Source organism: Belonocnema kinseyi, chromosome 2 (genome assembly GCF_010883055.1).
Source record: "Belonocnema kinseyi isolate 2016_QV_RU_SX_M_011 chromosome 2, B_treatae_v1, whole genome shotgun sequence".
Taxonomy (NCBI): domain Eukaryota; kingdom Metazoa; phylum Arthropoda; class Insecta; order Hymenoptera; family Cynipidae; genus Belonocnema; species Belonocnema kinseyi.
The window spans coordinates 23,002,151-23,021,874 of NC_046658.1; the positions used below are offsets into that span (position 1 = coordinate 23,002,151).

The 19,724-nt window shown below is 32.5% G+C and overlaps 1 long non-coding RNA gene across 1 annotated transcript in view; it reads left to right on the plus strand.

The window, feature by feature from the left end:
- The window catches only part of LOC117167136, a 92,762-nt gene that overhangs the window by 61,918 nt on the left and 11,120 nt on the right, over positions 1-19,724 (plus strand). Inside the window, exons 2-3 of the long non-coding RNA XR_004466359.1 lie at positions 4,920-5,167; positions 5,279-5,367. This is a non-coding gene — a long non-coding RNA (uncharacterized LOC117167136). The remainder of the gene's footprint in view (positions 1-4,919; positions 5,168-5,278; positions 5,368-19,724) is intronic.

The following is a 19,724-nucleotide window of genomic DNA, read 5'->3' on the forward strand; positions in this document are numbered from 1 at the left end:
GGCATCATTTGAAGGATCAAGCTCGACGAAAATGGTTCACATTAGTGAATACTAATGCCATCTCTTAGAATTTTCAGGTACTTATCAGACTGCCTAGTATATACCATTTAAATGTCTCTTGTAACATAATGCCCCAGATCGTCTTAAGCCTTTTTTTCTTCAAAGATTCAACTTAAAAGATAAAATCATATAAAAGTTTAATGAAAAAAAATTCAATTCAGTAATAGCAGAAACGGAAAGACGAATTTTAGAAAAAAATCGAGAACGAGTTATTTTTTAAAGTCTTTCTTGCTTTCGAGTCTAGGGAATTCATCCACAAAAAAAAATAATATCAATTATCATTAAACTTTTAATAAAAAATAAAAATGATAACTAATAACTCGGATTTTTTTTAGCTGAATCGAAAGAAGTAGAATTTTATTCTGCAACGATTCTAATAAAAAATATTATATAAATAAATATTATATATATATATATAATGTAATTTATGTAAAATATTAATAATATTGATATATAATAGCTCCTAATATAGAATATATTGAATTGAAGATCATAGTCTAAATTATTATTATATAAACTCCTTATATTTAAAAACTTAATAATAATAAATGTAAATAACATGGATTCAAATAATTAGGTATAATTATTCACAGTATTCATTACAAATTAATTAATACTTATATTATTCTAAAAACTGGAGATAATAAATTAAAAAATTTCTTTATTATAATAACATTTTCTAGTTGAAAAAATCATTCAAGCCAGAGCTTAGTTAAATAATTTATTTTAAACTGTAATGTGAAATTAACCATTTTTAAAGGAATACTTAAAATAGTATACATTTAAAGGTTTTGTAGGTGAAAATTTATGAATTTTACAACATAATATTTGAACTACTTTGTTAAAAATTCATTTTTTTGTTTTGTTTAAGATTTATCATGTTAGTTGAAAATTCATCTCATTGGTTGAAAACCCCTTTTTTTATTTCAAATAATTTTTTTTTACTAAAAATCATTCTTGTTTGGTAGAAACTTTATTATTTTAGTCTGATATTTATCTATTTGGTTGAAAAATATATTATAGTGTTGAAAACTAAGTTTTTAATCTGAAAATTCAGCTATTCCATTTTTGGTGGAAAATAAATAAGCATAAAGCAAAATCGGCGATAATTTATTGTAATTTTAATCTTTTGATTATAAGTATTTTATTCCTCATTAGGACAAAGCCCCTTTTATTAAAAGCGTACCCAAACTTAAAATTTCTCTATTTTAAATATTTTTCTTTAAAATTCAGTTTAATACTGAAAATATTTCTTCTTTAATAGAGTCATCACTATTCCAATTATGTAAAATTATTTTTAAAACAAATTATTTTCCAAACATTTGGAATTTTTTTAATTCCAAATAATTAAATACCCTCACAGCAATAGGATATACCGGGATATCCCATTTGATCCCATTTATCTCACAGGTTGTCCCAAGGATATCCCAGGACTAACCTGTCGGATTTCCCGCAAGGTAGAAAAATGGATATCCTAGGGATAACCCCAGGATATCCTTGGGATGTTTGCGCTATATTCAAATGTCCCAAGTAGGATAAAGAAAATAAATTTATATTCAATTGGAATATCCTATTGCTGTGAGGGTTGTAAATTTGAAGAATATTTCAGGAAATAAGTGAGCTACTAATTTACTTTAGTGAAATATAATTGTAAATTAGAGGCTCAATTTTCACAAATCCAGATTGAGAGATTACTTTCATAATTTGTTGTTACCAACTCCGATCTTCTCTGCCGACTTTATGAAATTGTACCCTGTTTCATCAAGTATCTGGCGCATAGGGCGCGCTTTTGGACCTTTAATTTTAGTTCTCGGAAGGCTTACACACATAGGGCGTGTTGCGGTAAATCAGTTGAAACTAAATACACGGCATAAGCAATCTCCCACCTCATCTCTGATATAGATACAGAACACAAGTTGAATAGGCCTATCGAGAAACAAAAAATTCGTCCTCCTGTTGCTAAATTCTTACAATCAGCTACAGAAAGTACTGGCGAAGAAATAAAAACCCAGTCATTGCAAACGGAAAGTAGTAAGTAATGTGTCAAGCCTTGTTTGAAAATACATAAAGCATGCAAATAAATTAACAACAAAATTAAATCCAGGATTAAAAATGTAGCATAGTCTAAAACACTTAGTGTAGTCCGGATTTAAAAATGTGTAGTCAAAAATAAAAAAGTGTGCAGTGGAAAATGAACTTTATTTCAAAGCAAAAATTTCCATTTATATGCTAATTTTTAACATATTAAGAATGAACTTCCATTTTTATTTCAATTATTATTCCTACAAATTATCAAAATTCTTATTAATTTATTACAGGTTTTTCGGTCTATGCCCTATTCTTCTCTTTTCTCAGTTTTTCAACTATTTTTTGTTGAAAATTAATTCTTTTGGTTAAAAAGGCTATTATTATATTTTCGATTGAGAAACAATCTTTTTTTGTTAAAAACTTTATTCGTGAAATAGAATTTTTTTATTCAACATTGAATACTTTTGTTAAAAAGTCATCTTTTTTTACTGAAAGTTCAACTATTCGGTCGTAATCGAACTTTTTTTGTTGGAAACTGATATTTTTGGTTTAAAAGTTCAATTATTTTAGTAAAAAATTCAACTATTTGGTTGAAATTTAACTGTATTATTTGAGAATTGAAAAAAGGAATATTTTTTTTACTTAGTCCTTAATTTCATCGTTCGTTCCCGGACGTAAAAATGATTGGATTTCAACGCCTTTTTCATCATCTATATTAACCTTTTTTTGTTTGCAATTTATATTTTCGGGTTAAAAACTCAAGTTATTGTATGAGATTAATTTTTTTGGCTTGGACATAAATCAATTTTACTTGCAATTTTTTTCTATATTGTGTAAAAATCTTTCTTGGTTGAAAATTCAACTCTCTTATAGAAATTAGTCTTTTTCGTTTGTAAAGTGATCTGTTTTGATTTTGGATTGAACTTCTTCGTTCAGAATTGATTTTTTTTTTAAATTCATTTCTTTGACGAAAAATATAACAATTTTATTGAAATTTAAAAGATTTTTTAAATAATTTTTTATAATCTTTTCACTTGAAAAATTCAAGTGCTTTTGCTTCATTTTTTGTCTTTCTTCAATATAAAATTAAATTATTTTGTAGAAAATTCGTGTTCGGGCTTGAAAAATCAACAATTTAGTTCATTTTTTGTCTTTCTTGACTGAAGAATCTATTTAGTTTGAAGATTCATCTCCTTTTGATAAAAATTATTCTTTTTGGTGCAATCCAATCCAGTTTTGATTTAAAATCAAAATCTCGCTGGGCTGAAATATCAACTATTGCATTTTTCGTTCAGAATTTATATTTTAAGGTTGAAAATTCAACTACTTGGTTCAAGTTTGAAATACTTTGTCAAGAAGTAATTTTTTAATTGAAGATTCATAATTTTAGTTAAGATTTTATCCCTTTGATTAAAAATTAAGTTTTTTGTTAAAACCCATATTTCCTGGTAGAAAATTCTACTGATTTTGTCTTGTTTTTTGTATTTCTGAAATCAAAGTTTTTTTGCAGAAAAATAATCTTTTTGGCTTGGTCATTTAACAATTTAATTAAAAATTTTTTCTTTCTTGACTAAAAAATCTATCTAGTTCGAAAATGTATCTCCTTTCGTTCAAAATTATTCTTTTTATAGAATCCAACCCAGTTTTGATTAAAAAACAAAATCTTTCTTAGTTGAAATATAAACTTATACATTTTTCGTTGAAAATGTATATTTTCTACATTTGTTGAAAATTCAACTGGTTTTTACCAAATTTGCTTTTGGCTAGTAAATACAACCATTTTTAAAGATTTTTTTTCTATCTTGACTGAAAAATCTTTCTTGGTCTAAAAACTTGTCTTTTTGGTTTAAAAATCATCTCGTGTTGTAATAAATTAATATTTTGTGGTTTAAAATTCAACTTTTCAAAATCTTTTAAGTTTAAATTTCAATTTTTTTGTGGAACATTCGTATTTTAGGCTTGAAAATTCAATAATTTGGCTGAAACTTGAATTCTTTGTTTGCTGGAAAATCTTGCTTGATAGAAAATTCAAAAACTTCATCAAAATTTTATTTCTTGATTAAAAATTAAACTCTCTGACTTGAAACATAAGATATAACATTTTTCGTTGAAAATTTATCCTTTTTAGTTAAAATGCGACTACTTGGTTAAAAGTTCAACTACTTTGTTAAAAAATCATTTTTTTGGTTGAAGATTTAGTATTTCAGTTGAAAATTCAACTTTTTGCTTTAAAAATAAACTTTTTTGTTGCAGATTCCTTCTTTTCGTTAAAAGTTAATTTTTTAAACTGAAAAATGGAACTATTCCTTTTTTGGTTGAAAAATTGTCTTTTTAGTTGTAAATTCATGTGTTTTGTTGAAGTTTCGCAGTTTTTAGTATGAAAAAAATTTTCTTGTTAGAACATTTATGATGTTGGTTGAAAATAGAAACTATTTGGTTAAAAATGTATATACTATTTAATTAAAAATTCAATTTTTATACTTGAAATATCAGGAATTTAGAGCGTGTCAAATGTAATTTGATATTCCGTTATTTTCTCGAAAAATCTTCTTATTTCAACTATTTTTAGAGCATTTTAGTCTGTGAATCCTGCTATATGTACATTTGAAGACAGGGCCGCAAAGTACTTCACAGAATTGTTTTCAACAAAAAATCATTCACAAAGATAGCTATTTTCAACACTTCAGTTGATAATTGTCTTATATTATCCTCTTTCAAGATTTTTTTATTTTCATGATTCCATTTCGTCATGATTATATGAGTGAATTATATTTTCGTTGCACTTTTTAACGCTCCTCATGAGCCTAAATTATTCTGCTTTTCTGTTGTAGGCTTGTAAAAAGTGCGAAATCATGAAACGAAATGTTACAGAGTTGAAAGAAAAATGTGAACTTTTATCTGGAGAAAATGAAACACTTGGAGGAGAGCTTATTCTGAAAGATAAAGAACTGGCGATAACAAAGGTTGTTGTTCAAATTTTAGAAGATGATAATCATAAAAAAGTATTGGAGTCAGATACTCTGCGGTTGTTACAGTAATTAGCAAAAAATTGCTATGGAAAAGCATAGCAAGTTTCTCGGTGAGCCACATGCTTTAAATATCTTATTTCTGTCTCTCTCGCATACTCAACTCAGAGTTCCCACGCTAGTACACAGACCTCTTAAAAACTTCATGAAGCCATTCTTTTCAGACATCCACAGAGCCACTATGGAAGCTTCCACTTCTGATGGAGGAGGAAAATTCCCGGCGATTGGATTTATTACTGAGGATGGAGCTCAGGTATGATTATTCTCTTTTATTTTCTGATTTATTTTCATTCGTGCTATATCTCTAGCATTTTCAATTTTATGTTGAATATTTTTATGGATCCACATAGGCAGGGGTTTGTATTTGTCAACTCAGGCTTGGTACTTGGCTTTAAATATGCCAATGAGCCGAAAAATAATTTTTGCGAGAAACATTCTTGTAGCATTGTGTGGTTATGATTATTTGTCTCGAGCCACAGTACCTGCAAAAGGAAGCAATAGGAATCAGCACAGAAAGAAACCGGAGCATAGATTAGATCCGAAGATATTACTAGCCATTAGAGGTATTATCACGATATAGTCTAGTAAAAATATGGGATGATATCAAGTTTATAAAACTTTCTGGTTTTTAGCGAGAAGTTTGTAGATTTTTTGCAATTATCCATTTATTAATATTCCACGGATTATTTATAATTTGTATAAAAATTAAAACTCAATATTATTTTCATATTTCCTTATATATTTGATAAGTCCTGGTGTGGTTAACTTACAACATTTCGAATGAAAGTACTTTTAAATTTATCATCAAATTTTTCCAAATAAACGATTAAAACTGAACCGGGAAACCGGGAATTTTTTCAAACCGTGAAAAAACGGGAAATGACAATTAATTTATTTTTCGACCAGGAATTTTATAAAATGCAGTTTTGAAGACTTAAACTATAAAAAATTAAAAGCACTTGAAATAATTTTTTTGATAAAAACATGTTTATTTGATTAACTTTAAATATAAATTATTAATTATTTTAGAAACTGAATTGTACTATAAGTATTAAGAAGTGGGCAATAATTGATTTGATAAGACAATTCTAAATCTGTTCAAAATTGAAGAATTTTCCGATTTTAACGTTAACAACTAAACTGTTTCAATTCAAAAGCGTTAGTCGTTGAAAAATGTAAATTTCCGATTAACGCTTTACAAACTATTTTCGATTTAAAAACACATTACTCCATAATAATAGATTCATAATTAAAGGTTTGAATTAAATTGAAAATATTGTTTCAGTCTAAAGTATTCCTTTCTTAAACCAATCAAATTGAAATTTTTTAATTAAGAGAAAGAATTATGATTTAATAATTAGCAATATTAAACTGTTCATTTAAGACAAGTAATTTTAAAGTTAATATTTAAAATAATAAATTAAATACTTTCGCAATGTTTCATTATAATAATAAAAGGTGAATTAAAAAAAATAGAATGCCTTAAAATGTTCAAATTTCAAAGAACTTTTGAACTTTAAACGTTTCGCTTTTAATTTTTCTATTCAAAAAATAATAAACGCTTATCATTTGTTGAAAAAATTGAGTAATTTTCAGATATATAGAGAATTTGAAAAGTTTAAAATTAATTAAAAACTTTAAATGACCAAAAAGTTTAGAAACTTTCTACGAATGATGTTTATTTTAATAATTTATTTTAAGATTCCTAATTTCGCAGGATAAACTATTCAAAACTATTTAAAATTAAAATAATTTAACTTCTAATTTGAAAAGTGTTTAGTAACCAAAATTTATTCGTGTAAGTCTTAACGTTTATAGATTCAAGTTGGATGAAATTGACCGCGGAAAATGTTGTCGAACCCGGAAAAAAGTGGGAAATGACAAAGAATTTTCTTTGGTTAAACGGTCACCCTAAATAATAAACTTCTAAGCGAAATGTTGCTAGTTTCAAAAATGTATGATTGAAAATCCTTTTAAATTTAAAGTTTCTTAAATATTAAAAATACTAATTAGAAAATTATAAAAATGTAGGGCTTCTAAATTAGAAAAAAAATTATAACAACTATTGCTGATTCACGGAAGAAGAAAAAAACAATTTCTACAACTTAAAGCGAAAATACTACGTTTGCGCAATCAATAATAATAAATCAACGTCATACTTTTGATTAAAAAATGTTTTTAGATGTCTACAGTTATTATTTAGTGACAGAAAAAAAATGTTAAAAAAGACAACGCTGACATTGAGGCTTCCAAAATTCATTCGACTATTAGCAAAAAAATTGCCAAGTAAAAGACGCGAAAAACAAAGCTTACGCTTCGAACCCTTAAAGGTCGGTTGTGGGATCTAGCAGTCTTGAAAATTCAGCAAATGACGAGGACATCGTTCCTGTGGGAAAATTGTCAGCGCGTAAACATCGCGGCTTTGGAATCCTCTGACCTTATCGATGCTCACGAAGACGACGATTCACTTCCTGCAGAAGATCTGGAGGATAGACTCTCTAGCATGGATCCTGAAAGGTCGGTCATGGGATGTAGCAGCCTTGAAAATTCAGAAAGTTCCGAAAATAATCTGCTAAATAATGATAAGAACATCATTGATATGGGAAATAGTCAGCCCGTAAACATCGCGGCTTTGTAATTCGCTGAGCTTATCGACGCTCCTGAAGATGACGATTCACTTCCTGAAAACGGTCTGGAGGACAGGCTCCGTAGCACAGATCCTTTATAAGTAACCGAGAAGGACGAGAATTTGTTGCACATCCTGAATGGCCCGTAAGACCAAAATTTAATTGGTTGAATCGATTCGAACCACTACGGTACGAAGGAAAAAGAGACTGTCGCTTAACGTCAAAGTTGACTTTAGGTATAATATAAAAATTAAGCGTTGAAACTTGTTTATAATTTTGAAGAAGGCATGTTCCTGATAACGTACTGGTTTTTTTTTCTATGTCAAGAAAATACCTTACTATACGTTAAATTTGCTCAATAATTTCTAATATATAAATTTAAAATCGTTAAAATTATATCCTTTAAATATTTGATAAGTACGGTTGCTTTAAGTGCTAAATTTGAGCATTTTGGAGAACAAAGATATGTGAATGTTAACTCCTTTCAGTAACTTTTATGTACTTTACAATCAGGCAAACTCTACATTTGAAAAAAATGTAAAATAATTTGCAAAATTAATCAAAATCGACTCCTGGTCAATTGCTGTTAGTTTAAAAGGAGAAATGATAGCGTAGTTTTGAACAAAATAGTGCAGGGTTAAAATGTTTTGTTTAAATAAATATAAACTCGTTGACTTTTTATCCTTGAGATGCATGATACGCACGTTTGTTTTAATTGTTGAAATTTGTGCATTTTGCGAAACAAAGATCCCTCACAGCAATAGGATACACCGGGATATCCCATTCATCTCCCAGACTGTCCCAAGGATATCCCAGGGATAACCCCAGGATATCCCTGGGACGTTTACGGGATATTTAAATGTCCCAAGTAGGATATAGAAAATTAATTTATATTCTACTTGGGACATTTGAATATCCCGTAAACATCCCAGGGATACCCTGGGGTTATATCCCTGGGATATCCAAATTTCCGCCTCGCGGGATATCCGACGGGGAGCGATTTTACGAAAGAGTTTATCCCAGTTGAACAATGTCATCTGTTACTTTTTATTCTGTGATACACCCGTATCTTTATACAGATTTTACGCTCAATGAACCACATAGTTGCTTAAAGAACAATAAAAATAACAAGTCCCCTGGCGCAGACAAAATCAACAACGAAATTCTAACAAACTTACCCCCACCTGGGAACACTAATTGCTTAACCTACTCAATATAGTGCTAAACACGAAAATCGTTCCCGAAAATTGATCGCTAGCAGAAATGTTTATGTTGCACAAAAAAGGTGATACAAACGATACAAACGAGCAAGCCTGTTTCAGAAGGTGAAGGGGCACACAAGACCACCTTTTCACTTTAGCGTCAATAATAAATATTCACACAGTTTCTAGTAAAAAATGCGCATTTATGATCTTTGTAGATTTTAAACGCGCTCCCGACTCAATTGACCCCAACTTGCTTTGAGGTAAGTTCTACACTTCAGACACTAGCGGAAAAATAATAAGAATCCTCCGTCGTCTATATGATAAAGCCAGATTGATTGTAAAGAGTGAAGGCAAATATGCGAAGCCAATAGACGTCAAGGAGAGGGTTCTGCAGGGCGGTAGTCTAATAACGGATTCGTTTATCCTGCACTGATGTACTCCAAGAGCACTCCGATCGCTCCTTCTTACTTCTCACTCCGAGCTGCTTGGGTGCAGTTCGGAGTGTACCAGTGCAGGATAACCGAATACGCAATAAGTCCGCTTCTTTTTATTTTATTTTTATACGATATTGTCACGCTTTTTAGAATGAACGGCATAGAAAGAACCCGCGTGTTATCTGCGAAGCAGATCGTAATTCTTCTCTTCGCGGACGACTTTGTAATTTTCGCAAGATCTTGGCACGATGCACAGAATAAACTTGAGACATCAAAATCTTACTCTCTCGTAAATGGTTTAAACTTTAACGTAACAAAAACAAAAATCGTTCCCATGAGCAAAACTAGAGACTGCAAAAATTTAAAACCAATCTTTTTTGGGAATGAGAAACTCGAATTTCAGAATTCTTTTCTTCACCTCGGATTGCCCATTTCTTGCTCAGACAAGTATTGCGAAGCGGTAGAATTCTTCACCCGAAAAGGATTAACAGTGGTGTTGGAGTTAAAAAAAATCTATATACTTGTACAATCAGTCATGGGACGCCAACATTAAACTATTAAACTCTATTGTAAACGCTACAACGAGTGCAAATAGAACGAGTGCAAAAACAATCTTTTAAAAGACTCTATAGTATAAGGTGGTTAAATCCCGGCCTGAAAGATTACAACCCCTTACTTAAAATGAATTTCTCAAATATACTTATTTTTGCCTATATAATCTTGAAAGGGGGAAAAGCACTAAAACTTAAAAAAATTATAATTCATACTTATCCACCGTACTAAATTCCTTAAAGTCAGAGGGGTGGGGTTTTGTAAAAAATAAAATAAATTTCACTAGGCCATTTAAACTTTTCTGTCACACACTAAGAGAAGGATCTATATTTATTGCTAACAATTTAAACAAATTTGGTGCTTTACACGCACGGGTCGCAAAAATATTTTATTTTCACTAAGATGAATTCCCACAATCTTAACACTTCAACGTACTAAACCCATTACAAACAAAACTATTTTTATTCCGAAATTAAATGTTAAGAAACAAAAGACAGGACTAGATTCTAAGCATCACTACAAACATCTACCAACTTTGCTCAAGCACGCACATTTTTCTGAGAAACATTTGCGAAATGGAGAAAAATTCAGACAAAATTGACAAGCCCTGTGGGTGTCTTGTCAAATACAGATACAAGATACACACAGGGCATGTCAATTTTGTGTGCATTTTTCTCCATTTCGCAGCATATTTCACGAAATTTAGGGTCACCATCAACAAGACGTGGCCTTTTGAAAACCTGGTATATCTCGAGAATTCTTCTATTGTGTCATAATTGTGAGTAAAAAAATAAATTTGAAAAAGATTGTAACCGTTCAGATGCTGTCGTCTGCTGCCCGCTGATTTCTAACTTTCTCAAAATTCATATTTGACGTGAAATCAGTGCCGTACCTATAAAAACTTTAAAGTTGGATTTAACCAACACCCTTAATGAAAAAAAATTCTTTTGGTCAAAAAAATTATTTATCCCGCATAAAACTCACTAGGTATTTTCCTTATGATAGTACAAATAAAAAAAAAAGTGCCGAAAAATATAATTGTGTTTTTTAGAAAGCTTACGTATCTTAATTTGATTAAAAGTTATATGAGTTTAAAGAAAAATTCGGAATTATTTTTAAAAACAAAGCAACAAATTCAAATACGCATAGGTTCGTAACACAGAACAAACTGGGGGTTCATTAAAGTTGCGGCTCAAATAAAAGTTGTTATCATTTAGAAATTAAGCCCCAATAGATACCTGTAAAGAGTCAAAAGGGTTCATTTAGATCGCTCTTGAAAAAAACATGAAGGAGCATTCACAAACCAAACGCTTGCAAAGTAGGACTGGTAAGTTAGGAATCGATTTACAGTTATCGACTGATGACTTGAGATGAACAGTTTCTTGCCTATGAATATGCCTTCATGTTGACAATCTCGTTACATAACCTGCAAATTATAATTATTAAGTCATAAAATGTATTTTAATTGCAGTATTATTTTGTAATTCAATTATCTTTATTAAGTTATGGCCGTCAGAGTTCGATTACATGTGTGCTTTAAGGTAAATATTGTGTTATTAACAAAACATAATATCCAAGTAGGCAAAGCGAAAAACAGGTTCCTTAGAAATAGACTCAATTTCAATTGAGATCCTTTAGAACGCCAAGTGTGGTATCAATTAGAACTCATTTATAGTTTTACGTTCCTTTTCAGTAAGTGGGGTTTATTTTTGTTGTAGCTCCGTTGGAACCAAAAATGGGTTCAAATGGAAACCTCAGTTTTTTCTGTGAAAAGAAAATTATTCGCAAATCGTAAAAATACGTATTGCCTAATTCCTTCTAAAAAAGCAACATATACTTTGTCCCCAACAGATTCTGCGACTTCAAGTGTAGAACCTGCCTGATTTGAAATGGATTCGGTCTGCCCTGCTGAAAGTAAATGGATAGAGTATCTATCCGTTTGAAGTATTTTCCATCGTTAAGATTGAAATGGAAAGAACCGATGTATCCATCTTGATCCCAGGTCTATCCCTTCGATCATTTTCTATCTTTCTTCCAATCTACAATCACCTCTATTCTTTTGAATCTCAATCTTCCTATCCATGTCTATCGGACACTTATCTACATTTATCCTTTTCTTCCCACTCCCTTTCCACTCCCAATCCCTATTCTAGTGTTTCTTTCCAAATAAATCATTCACTTATCTACGCCCAGCTTTTCCTATCCGTTAGGAAATCCAAAATCTTGTCTTTTATCAATCCCCAGCTTCTATCTCATTGAATCTTTTGACATCTTTTCTAAAATCTAAAATAGTCTTATCGTTTTGAATCTCAGTCGTTATATCTAAATAAATCGACAGCTTATCCATCTCTCTACTTTTCTATCCGTCAAGCAATCTAAGATTTCGTCTAACTTTTGAAATTCCTATTTTCTTATCCAAGTGAATCCATTTCTATCTTTTATGAAATATAAGAAAGCCCTATTTTTATGAAGCCCAGTCTTTCTATCTAAATCAATCCTCCACTTGTCCGCCTCTATCCTTTTCTATCCATTGGACAATAACAAATTTCGTCTACCTTTTTTAATCCCTATTTTCCTATCCAAGTAAATCCATTTCTATCTTTTTTTTTAAATACAACATAGCTCTATCTTCTTGAATCCCAGTCTTTCTATCCAAGTGAATCCATTTCTATCTTTTTTTAAACATAATATAGCCTTTTCTTCTTGAATGCTAGTCGTTATATCCTAACAAATCCTCTGTTTGTCCACGTCTATCTTTAGCAAGGCGCGCGTTAGTTGATGTACATCTCTTACTCAGTACCTGCAGGTTGGCAGTAGGTGAGGATCAGCAGACGCCTTTGCAGAGTTCGAACTTCGACTATTAAGTCGTAAAGCTAGGGAGTTTTGTTGTTCGGTATATAAAACCTTGCTAGTTTAATACTATTTGGCGGGAGTTTAAAATTAAAAATATATTATTTTCGAAACGCATTAGAATACTACATTTTTAAGTGGATTCAAGTGGATAGAATTTAAAATTATACATCGTTGATAGTGGGTAGTCTGAGATAGATACAGATAGGCATTTGTAAACAACAAAGCTAAAAAGAGATCGCCATCTGACCACAAGGGATAGAGAAAGATAGAAAGTTGTGAACACTATGGATAGAAAAAGATAAGACATTTGTAACTGTAAGGGATATCGTCAGGGATACAAAGAGACAGATCTAAGTAGACGCGACAGATATGGCGTGAAAAGGAAAAAAATAGAGTTTGTGGGATGCGAAGTGTGCATTTGGGAAGGATTGAATATCTATATTTTTTATATCCATACGTTTCTATCTTTTTGAATCTCTTTACTTCCAGCAGGTTGTGCTGAATAATTTTGTATACAATGTACAATATAAATTACTATATTATAATTTTAATGTGTTAATAATTACAGATAATCTCATGGTTGAGATGCAGCACTTTAAAAACAAAAATGAAATCAAGGGCAAAGAAAAAGTTTGCACTGAATGTTTACAAAACTATAAATTGTCTCTAGCAAAACCTCTTCGATTATTATATTCACCTCGAAGTAAAGTATCAAATTGAATCCTTATTAAGCTCTACGATATTACGAGATAGTTTATTCGACAATGGGAGAAAGATTCAGTTAACATTGCGAGATGATGGTTCCATTCACGATGTCTTCGATAGAATTTTATACCGTGAAGTAAAGGAATTAAGTGAGGTTGGCTTTATTTTTACGAATAGTGCCGGTGAGGATATGCACTTTGAATTGAAAGCACTATTGTGCAGCGTCGAAAGCGTTGCTCGACCACTCTTGCAGAATATGATGGAATTGAATGGATATTATGGTTGTCCATGGTGCAACTGTAAGGAACAATATAAACATGGTTCTGTGCACTACCTTTTAGAAAAAAATGTATCAGCAGAAAGAAATCATGATGGTTTTTTGAAAGACATGTGGACAGCTATGCAAAAATATGAGATAAATACAGAAAATATAAAATCGAAGAATGAATCTTCTAAAAAGAAAACAAATTCAGTTAACGGTATAAAGGGATTCACAGTGGTGTCTAAGCTGAAAGACTTTGATATGATATGGTCTTTTAGTAGAGACTACTAACATGTTGACCTGATTGGAATACCAGTTCACATGTGGTCCATATGAACTACAGACAAAAATAGTCCACATGAAAGACACCGCCTTGCAAGGCCATTGACAGACAAAAGCAAATGGAAAGCGACAAAATGGCGTTCGTGGTTATTGTTTTATGCGATTCCTTGCTTAAAAGGATGATTAGATGATTATGCCTTGCAACATTTAGCTTTATTTTCAAATAGTATATGTATTCTTCTTCAGAGTCATATAACCAAAGAAGAATTAATCCGAGCAGAGTATGATATTCTTAAATATGTTCGTATCCTTAAAATACTGTATGGAGAAAATCACGTAAAGTTTAATGTACACTCGTTAAGGCACTTAGTTTCTTGTATTCGATAATGATGGTCCTATATGGGACACTTCCACATTTCCTTCAGAAAATGCTATATATTATATGAAGCGAAATATTTACAGCCCTAAAGGTATACAGGACCGAATGGGAAAGAAAAATGTGCAGAAAAATGGATTTTGATCCTTGCTACAAGAGGTTTCGGTAAAGCCTACATGCTTTGCGATTTGTGAATCTCTTTTTACAAGAAGGGAGACAATGACAGTTCATCGATGAGACCTTGGAGATATTATAGTCACTGGTCGTTGTAAACACCAGTCCATGTCTGACAAATTTTCGAAAACCTACGGACCAGTTCTTACGTTCGAAAGGCGCATCTTTGGAAGCATGATTTTTAATTTGATTATGCGCTGATGCAGCATTCTAGACACACTTACACATAATCAGTTGCGTACAAAATACATTTCGAATTAGAACCCGTTGACACCCACGTAGCACCACGGTTCCTTAATTTAAGAAGTTCTGCATACAGAAGAACTATATGTAGAACTATATGTAGGCACACAATAAACTTTATAAAATCATTTCTGGCATTCGGTCTCTACTAGAACCCGATTAGACCCTGCAAGAAACATGCTCTGTGAATGAAGGAGTCCCAATGTTGAACCACTTTAGACCCATGCAGGCTTCCATCAGTGGCTTGTAAACAATTTTCTCCATTCCACACCACACATTATAACGCACCTTAAGTTCGGATTAAAATTATGTATTAAAAAATTATTTTATCTAAAATCGCGCAGAAAACCCTATTGATTTTTTATTCATGATTTTACATTTCACCAGAGTATAATTGTTTTTTACGTAAAACTCTTTTTAAGATCACCCGTTATTTTCTTCTTTTTTTAATAAAGGAATATTCAGCAGTTTGCTTTCTCAAGCCTAATTTTTTGTTTCATCATAAATAAGGATAGATTATTTACTAATCAAAATATTTTATTTGCAGTTGGTGATGGTCATAAAAACTTTGATTGATGAAAAAAGATATTTTCGTATTTGTTATTTAATCCACATCATGCAGCTGTTGTATTTGTGGAGCTTTGGTTGAAAACGGTTTTAACAAATCGAAAAATGATTTGAAAACTTTCAGAACTCATGAAAGCAGTAATTTTCATTATATTTTCAGAAGCTCTAAAGCAAATTTGAAAGAAAACAGAGACGTCCAGCTTCCTTTCATAGTAAAAGAAAAAGAAATAGAAGCAGCGCGAATAGCGTGGACCTGAGGTGTCACAGACCGCTGTATATATTTATACTTAATTAAATAAGTAAAGTTTGTTATCTAACTTATACAAGTATATAAAGAGACATTGGAATAAGTTATAAATTAATCAGAATTATCAAATTTGATGATTATTAATTATATATACTAGTTGAAGAGGGGGAACATATTGGTCTCAGAGGATGCAATCTGAAAATGAAAAATGAGACATCTCGAACCAATGATTGAATATCAGGAAGATCCCCCTGACAACTCTTCATCGAAGCAGTGTTGTCAACTATTCGGCTGAGTCAAGCATTTTAGTGACAGCTCATCACCCGGAACTTCCTGTGAAACTCTAACCGAAACAGTGGATGACACCCTGGGTGCCAGGGAATGTCTGGGCGCCAGGAAATGCCTCTATCAGGGCCCCCTCACGTAAATGGCATAAACAAAAAAGTATTAACAGATAAAATGATGGCATGTTAAAAAACATATCAACGACTGCTAACAAGATATGAGTAACTAACGCAGTGCGTTTTTATAACGCGTTACTCCTATGCTCTCTTTTATATTATTATGAATTAATAATTTAAATTCTTACCCATTTATTTCATCATGAAGTTCAGAATTACATTAAAAATTGGCTGCATTTTTTTAGAAAGATCAGCATACGAATTGATAAATTCAGTATACGATAATTAAGTAAGAACAGTTTGTATTCAAAAAATTCAAGAAGACACAAGATAGGGTACGAAGGTAACACAAAACAACCAATAATCGTAGCACCGAGATTGAATCGTATTTAAATTCTAATTTTAACACTTTCCCTTGAGACAAACTCTGCCAAATGAAAAAAAAACTTAAATTTTTGCTAATCCTAGGAATCGAATATATCTATCGTGCTTTGGTTTCGTTAACGCCTTAGATAAAATGTCACCAGCCATATCCTCAGATGCTACATGCTCCAAATGCACTTGATTTGAACTAAGATGTACCGCTACATGCTCCAAATGCACTTGATTTGATCTAAGATGTACCGCTTTCTTGGCTGCTTCACTCAAAGTCATACACTCGGCCTCGGTCGATGATAGAGCAACGGCACGTTGCTTTCTGGAATCCCATGAAACAATCTGATTGTTGATCATGAAAGCATAGCCTATGAAGGATCGGCTGTCGTCAATTGAACCTCCCCAGTCTACATCAACATATCCCTCCAGAGTACTATTACCACTTCTGTAGAAAATACCAAGATTACTTGTCTCTTTTTGGTATCGAAGCACTCTCTTCGCTGCATTCCGGTGAGTCTTTTCAAAGTAGTCATTAAAATGACTCAGTAGACTTGTGGTGTGAGAAAGGTCTGAATGTGTTGCCACAGATAAATACAAAAAACACCCAAACAGTTGTCGATAAGGTGTAACGTGGGAAAAATATTAACGCCGCTTTATTTTTTGACCGGTCAGGAGAGAATCCCAAAAATTTAGGAAAAACCTTTTCATTGTCCAGTGGTTCAGGAGAGATGCTTGACAAAAAGGGGTCATAGAATCTGTTAGAATATTTTATCTGGCACCAGAAACTTATTTCTGTTCAGGGTTGGCTCCGCATTAAATTCCGGATATCTATTTCACACGGCAGCTCCCCTCTGTTAGGGTTCAACGACATCTCCCGCTCTCTGGGTTACGTCATGAGATATTTGCTGAATTGGTGGGCTCACAAATGGAAAATGTTGGGATCGACATCCGACCAGCGCAGAAAACAATAACTCTTATTGCTGAATCCATCTGGAAAATGGTCACTACATTATTTTAGTCTGCGATCCCACTAGATAAATCTCTTTATATACATAATTCAGTTTGCCGTTGAAAGTTGAAGGTTTAGAAGGATAAAAGCGCGGCAGATTGGTCATTTCCGATCTCCCACGTGTGAGCAGTCACCCACCTGTCCGGTCACTTAGCCTGCTCGAGGATTCCGGAAGGCATTCTGTTCTGATCGCTCGAGGAATCAACCCGAGTCGGTGTCCCGAAGTACTCAAAATGGAACCACGATTCAACTCCTTGGATTTGGAGAGAATTCTAGAGGATATCTTCCGGGCTCCTCGAGTGAGTTTCAGACTTGGTGCTTAGTATTCATATTTTTTTGTGTATTCCCGATGAAGAAGGGTAAACTATTTTGAAATGGGTCGAGCATCCTCTGGGACGCGTTAAACCGACAAATGTATTTTCTCTAAAGAAAAATTATTCACTATAATCAGTCACGATGTTTGTTTGTTATTTGAGCAAAAATCTTTTTTTTATATAAACTGAATTATGTGTTTTTCTCTTTTTATTGTCATTAAAAACAATTACATAATCAACAGAATGCTGAAATTTTAATTACACTATCTGCGAACCCTATAACTTACTCCCTGTTTAGCCTAAGCTTGCATGAAAATTTTTCAGGCTAATAAGGAGTTTAACTAAATATGGCGGCCATAAAAGACCGCCAGGCGTGTAAAATTATACAAGTAAACACGCCTCTGTGATGATGCCGTCCCTGGAAGGTCAGCGGTTCCTAATTCGCCTAAGATAAATTCCAGCCTTTCACCAAACGAGCAGCTCATTACAAAGGTGGTTTCTCGCCATCTGCATTAGATCAAGGTTTGTTTCTAACTAGCTTTGCTCTAACTTCTAGACTAGTTGATACTGGATTGCAGTCCTGCATTTCAAATGAATGAAGCACATCTTTAATATACGTCCTTTCGTTTATCAGAATTTGTTTGTTGCTATAGGTAAAGTCCTGGCTTTCTCCCTTGCTGATGATGTACTTAAGAACTTTTTCCAATCCACTTGGAACTTCCATAAATACTCTTTCTTCAAGGTTCTCGTTGAGATACGCCGTTTCTACATCATATTGTTGAATATGCATCTTTCTTTAAGTGGAATAAGCTATTGTTCGTATGGCACTCAAACGTGCGACTGGTGCATATGTCTCATGAAAGTCTATCCCATATTCCTGGGAGTACCCTTTGGCTATGATTCTAGCTTTTCTTCTCACTAGAACACCGTCCAAACCATATTAATTTGTTGGAACAGAACAACTACCAATTACTTTGGATGATTCAGATCTGTCAATCATATTCCATGTATCCTTAATTAAAATCGATTTTACCTCATCAGCCATGGCCACCATCCATGCGTCGAAATCTTGACTGGTCAATGCTTGATTGAGAGGAATTTCAGTTGCGTTGGAAGATATTTCGAATAGATCCTCCAGTTTTGCAGCATCCAGTTGTTCATTCTGTGTATAACCATGAAAATCGTCATTTTTACGATCTCATTAAACTGATGATCCAAGTTTCGATCACCACAGAAATCGAGCCTTCGATTCTGATTTATATCCAAAAAAGATACATCTTTTTGATCGCGGATCCCACTTTACCCTTGCTTGGTGCTCTATTCATGACGAAAAATTCATTTCCAAAACGTCTGAAATCAGCCACATCCGGTGGTTCTCCAAACCAAGACTCGTAAGACGTCTTTCCATTCAGTTTAATGGTCGGTGATCTGTTTCGAATGTAATTCGCCATATTAACAGCTTACGCCCAGAATGTTGCAGGCAATCCCGATTGTATTAAAAGACACCTCGCCATGTTCATCAATGTTATGTTTTTCAGCTCAGAACCCCCTTTTTGTTCTGGATTATAAGGAGCTATTAGTCTTCGCAATATCCCGTGTTTCTGGAGAAAATCGTCAAAATCCTTATTGACATATTCCTTTCCATTGTCAGACTGTAAGTATTTAATATTCTTACCTCGATGCGTGCTTATGAAAACTGTAAATTTTTAAAATTCATCCATTACTTGATTCTTTTGGCTTATAAACCTAACCTCACACCACCTAAAAGAATCATCGATGAAAGTGAAGAAATAGACTCTTTCCAAGAGAAGCCACGCGCATTGTTCCACAAACATCGGAATGAATTATCTCTCCAATACTCGTCACTCTTTGCGATATTTTAGGAAAGGGAGGTCGACACATCTTTCCCTATAGGCAAACAGCACATTCAAAATCTGCATTTAATCTATTTATGTTGACACCCTACATGCGTCCAGTCCTCATG